Source organism: Mirounga angustirostris, unplaced genomic scaffold (genome assembly GCF_029215605.1).
Source record: "Mirounga angustirostris isolate CCGP_5_RB_7025 unplaced genomic scaffold, mMirAng1.0.hap1 SCAF_3, whole genome shotgun sequence".
Classification (NCBI taxonomy): domain Eukaryota; kingdom Metazoa; phylum Chordata; class Mammalia; order Carnivora; family Phocidae; genus Mirounga; species Mirounga angustirostris.
The window spans coordinates 50,820,314-50,825,969 of record NW_026991711.1 but is presented as its reverse complement, the minus strand read 5'-3'; the positions used below and the strand labels follow the sequence as shown (position 1 = coordinate 50,825,969).

General features: G+C 45.1%; 1 pseudogene; it reads right to left on the bottom strand.

Annotated features, from left to right (window-relative positions):
• Positions 1-4,497: 4,497 nt before the first annotated feature.
• Positions 4,498-4,991, bottom strand: LOC123838607 (small ribosomal subunit protein eS10-like; annotated as a pseudogene).
• Positions 4,992-5,656: the final 665 nt, after the last annotated feature.

The window sequence follows — 5,656 nt, the reverse complement described above, 5'->3', positions numbered from 1 at the left end:
TAGAATGGGCAGGTGGACCGATGGAGGCCAGCCGTGTGTGTGTGTGTGTGTGCGTGTGCATGTGCGTGCGTGGGTGCGCATGTTTGGATGCACATGCTTGGGCTCTGTGTTTGTGCTCTGTCTGAAAATGTTGGATTCGTATGCTGCTGGGATGAAATCTTAGAAGATGCAAAATTCTGCAATCTGACTTTGAAGGGGAGCAGTAAAAATGTGGGCATGACACACCCAGATCTGCAAAATGTGAATTTGCCTTCACACTTCAGCCTCCATCAGTGTTCCTTGTTTTTCTACGTCCTCTATTTGTTATTGAGAAAAGTCTCCAGATTTCCAGGAGAGGTGATCATCACAAGAACGTCATGGGTGTGCTTTACTCCTCCGTGAGTTCCGACGCTGGAAGCAGTTTGTTGACAGGCCGGGATTCAGGCAGGAAGGCAGGGTACTGTACTGGGCGGGCTGGGCGGGTGGCCAGGGCCGCTGACCCCCACCCTGGAAAGAGAAGTTTCCACCAGGGCTATCACTACTCTGGATTTCTACAAAGTAACATTTCAGGGACAATCTGTATGTTTTAACAAATTTTGCTATTATGGACAAAGCTGGAATTACTTCTAATCATTTCACGAGGGACATTTTAAAACTTGCTGACGATTTTGCTATTTTGTCGGTGTGGAACTGACCCATTTAAACCTTCCAGTCATATTAATTTTTAATTTAAATTTAATGAAATTAATTCAAATTAAGAAGGTGACCATTATCAATTTCCTTTCCTATTAGTTCCTTAATGCTTTAGCAAATTGCATTCTAAACTTCTCCTTCAACGAGCTAGATACATATTCATGGGTTTCCTAAGAAAAGATGAATTTGATCTTGATATGCTAATCCATAGCCATGGCAGCAGTCAAGGAGCAGCTAGGGAGAGAAGTGCATTCTGGTATTAATTATGAATCAGGCATTAAGAGCTGGTAAATAATTAAAGCTTCATGTGTCACAACACAAGTTAAGGATCAGTGTATATTTCCATTACCAAATGCGTTTGGGGGCTATTTCTAGCCCTATTTTGATACTGACTGAACATAAACTGGGATGCAACTAGGTGACTCTCATTCATAGAAATCTCATCGTGCAGAATTTTGAACTTACTGAACTACTGGTGTAGGGATACATCCCATTTCAGAAGCTGAGGTCTGGTGTTTCTCGGAGCTTCTGGGTCATCAGCCCCCTCCCCTTAAAGTTTCTCCACTCTTTGGGGGGGTTCTGTGCAGAGGAGTCATGAATTGGGCAAGAGGTTGTGCTGCTTTGAGTATGCACAGATCAGTCATCTCTGCAGCACCCAGGAGCTGGTTAAAAGTGCAGGGTCACTTGCCTTGGTTTCCTCTTCTACCGTGGAAGGGAGGCTGTGTTCCACTTTGGCTCTCCCCGGGTTCTAAATCTCCAGCCTCCCCTCCTCCGCATCCCACTCTGAGGGGCTGGGTGCTGCTGAGGGCCGGCTGCAGGCCTTTACTGAGGTGCCGGAAGCGGCGGTCTTGGGTCTGAATCCTGGTTCTGCTCCTTGTTAGCTGTGATCTTAAGTAGGTTTCTGTGATCTTAAGTAAGTGGGAAGGGCACTGCCTACCTCACCGGGCTGTTGTCAGGAGCGAGTTTCTGTGGGAAATAATGCTTTCCAGCCGCACAGCAGTCTGCAAATGGGAGTCATGATGATGATGGTGAGGAAGGCACTGAGGCAAGAGTAACTTTTAGAGGAAAGATTTGGTGGCCAGGAAGGAGGTGTAACTCAGTGGACAATGGAAGGATGTTAGAGATTCTTGAAAAAATAGTCATGCATTAGGCTTGACGGCCTCAAGGGAAGTTGAAAGGAGAGGTTTCTTGGCATGGGTTTTGGGAGAGCAGGAATTATATTCTCAGAGAGTGAGACTTGCCCTGGAAAAGAGAGGAGAAGGGCATTTTAGAATGAGATGCTAGCGCCCCATCTGTCCAGACCTCTTCGCATCCTGACTTTCTCTGCCTCAAAATGCTATCTTGGTTCCACTGAGGAAACGAATGTGACCTCATGGGGATGTCAGCTTTTTCTCTGGATGTGACAAATAAATACCCTTCGCGTCTTTTCTACAGTTCAAATGAAACGAGGAAGGGAAAGAAAACGTTTGAAATTCTGAAGTCTAAAAACCTCAGTTTAAGAATTTCTACTTTATAAAGACACCTGGGGTTACCTTTTTCAGAGACCCCTATTTCATACCCCAAATGGTAAGTGTTCTTAACGGAATTGGGCCTCTCGAGTCTTTTCCACTCTACAGAATCTCCTTTCTTCGGTTCCCTTAGTCACTCCTGCTCTCGAGAAGTATGAAAATGATATTTATTACAATAATAAATGTTGACCTCTTCAGAGATAGAATGAGCCGTTACTGGGATGAGGTTAAGAAGCCCAGAAGCCCCAGGAATGTTTTCATTGTCCTTTCAAAATGCTGGGTGAGCCGCTGAACAAGAATGAGAACCTCTGGGCATTTCCCATCAGTGGCAGCATGTCACAAGGTCACAGGCTCTGGCCCTGCAGGGACATATGAATATCAAATACGAAGGGCTCCTTCTTCCTTATTCTCTAGAAGGCACAGTGTGGAATTACCCATTATGGCCATGAATTGCCACTTTATTTTCATGGCAATGAAAGAAAGGAAAGCTGAACATTAAAAAAAAACCCACAAAAAACCAAAACCCTCATCTTAAATTTTTTCAGTTTTTAAGCCCACAAATACAGGGGTCAGAACAAGAGGCCCTTCTTTTAAAAAATATTTTATGTCAGGTTGTGCCGTATATAGTATTTAGCAAGCTTATTTTCTCTCATCTGAGAGGTAAAGGATTTTTTACCAGCTCCACTCACAAAGCAATTTATAACCATCTGCTGAAGTATATTAGAATTAGAACCTCAACTTCCCATTTAAATTTGGGGCACTGAGTTTGATCAGGTATTGGTAGGTTCTAAAACTTTGAACTTGGTTCCAGAATTGGTTGTTTGCGGAATCTTTTAGGTTGGGGGCAGGGAGGAAGAAGGGGACAGAGGGTGCTGCTAAGGTCTAACGTCAGAAATTTCCTTTCTCCTTCCTGTCTCCCCGAGCACTGTGTACCTCACTTTACACACAGAGTGGGTGTGACTCATTTGGGACCCTGAGAGGCAACGCAGCTAAGTGGGGAAGGACTTGGGCTCAGGAGCCAGCTGTCTGGGCTTACACCCTGTGTCAGCCACCTACTAGCTGTGGGACTTAGGCAAGATACTCTGTGCCTCAATTCCCTTATCTGTATAATGCTGCTAATGGTAGTTCCTACCTGTAAGGTCACAGTGAGGATTAGATGAGTTAATACATGCAATGCACTCCAAGCAGTGCCTGGCATATAGTAATCGGTATGTATTTGCTTACTCTTTCTCATCCCAGCTGCTTGACCCTGAGCTCAGAGAGAGAATTCATCTTTCTATTTCCATAGTGCCAGGGATAGTGCCGTTCAGTGGTGCATATACATCATTCCACCAATATTTAGCACATGCCTGCCGTGAGTCAGGCCTTGACTGAGAGGCTTGATAACTGCCCTTCTGGAAGGAATGGTTTCCCCGGGGAGAAGAGCAAATATTGCAATACCGCTAATTGGGGAAGTTTGGGATGCTATGGAGCACATACCTAAGAGGTGCTTATCTCAAACCTGTGGGGAGCAGGTCAGGCTTTCTCGAGGGAAACTGAACCTTAGCCGAGTCTGTAGGATGAGCAGGAGAGCAGAGAGGATTCTAGGTAAAGGGAAGCACCTGTGAGAAGGTATCCCATGAACAACTGTTGAACGAAATGAAATTCTGGTCAGCTTTTGAGAAGGTGAGGGAACCTCAGCATCTTCTTAAATTATTGGTTGAAACAGGAATACCATTACTGATGGCCATACCTTAATTCCTTGAATAAGGATGAAGGTGGAAGAAGGCATCCTGAGAAGAGTCCCCTTCTGCCAGGAGGGTCTTCCAGTGCTCAGGTCTCTGTGCTAAAGCCACCTTGGGCACATCTCTGTGCTTTATGAAACATTTTCCCCCTCAATCCCCCCTCCCTTGGCCCTTCCCTTTCCCTCCCTCCCTCTTTCTCTTTCTTTTTCTATTTTTCTTTCTTTCTTTCTTTCTTTCTCTCTCTCTCTCTCTCTCTCTTTCTTTCTTTCTTTCTTTCCTTCCTTTCTTTCTCTCTCTCTCTCTCTCTTTCTTTCTTTCCTCCCTCCCTCTCTCCCTCCCTTCCTTAAATTTAGATTTAATTGACATGTTAGTTTGAGATGTACAACATAATGATTCCATATTTGTGAATACTGGGAAATGATCACCATAATAAATTTAATTAACATCCATCACCATAACACATTGTTACAAATTTTTTTTTCTTGTGGGGAAAACTTTTAAGATCTACTCTCTTAGCAACTTTCAAATATATAATACAGTGTTATTTATTTATTGCTACAGATTTATTCAACACACAACAGTCTCCTTCAGCTTTACTGAGGTGGCTGACCATGTGTACGACCAAATCCACCTCTAAACTGGAATTCAGTTGCTGACCCAGTCCCAGCCTCAGCTCTCTTGTCAGCACTAGGGGCACAGTGCTTTGTCCATAGGTGTCTCTGTCAGCTTCCCCTCACGTGAGTCTTGCAGGTCGCTCTCCTTCCAGACCTTTGGGCCGTAGTCCACCAGTCTCAGGACGGCTGTGGCTCAGAGTGGCAGGCATCATCTCAGGGGGCAGGTGGAAGCAATCATGGAGATCCTGGATATGCTGGTTGGTAAGCTATCACTAGAAGTGCCTCCAGGCAAACCGTTCCTTTACGTAGCCTCATGATCTGAGAGGCTGTATGGACTTCATGATGTTAAGATCGGGCACATTCTTGTTTGCCAGCTCAGGGTGTTTGGGCATGTGGACATCCTTCTTGGCCACCATCACTTCCTCCTTGAAAAGGACTTCATAAATGGCAATATGGTTCTTGGGCATCAACATCTTGGTGGCTGCTAAGTCTGGGGCCGGGGCTGGAAAGGCAATACAGTATGAACAGTAGTCACCGTGCTGTACCTTCCATCTGCAGGACTTAGTTCTTCTATAGCTGTAAGTTTGTGCTTTTTAACTACCTTCTCCCCATCATTGCTTTCTTATACATGTATTTTAATGCCCTCTTTCTCTAAATCCTGGTCTGTCTCCAGCAGCTTACCCTGATAGTGGTGGTAGATGTTTTGACTGCAGAGGAATGCACAATTCATTGCAAAGAACACATAGGTCAGGTTTCCTTCATTGCCATCCTCAGACCTGGCAAAACTATGCCATCCTTGAAGGGAGATTTGTTCCCATGTGGATTGCTCAGGGCCACCACCCCTTCACTCCTGCTGAGCCTCACCTGTACCCTCTCTGTCTTCCTCATCATGTCTTCATATGATAAAGCCAACTCTTGAACTGGAAGACAGTGGGGTTAAATTAAAACATTTATTGGCTAGTCGTTTAAAAGCCGCGGAGCAAGAGGTAAAATGTTGCCATGCTCTCATGGGGGAGTTTTGGCACTGGGCAGAGGTGACCCAGTCACCACCTTCCTTTCCCTTGAGAGGAGCGGAATTAGCCCTTGTCTGTATATGGCGCCTTTCTCTGAAGATAAGTCCTTGATTGAGTTGGAAGCC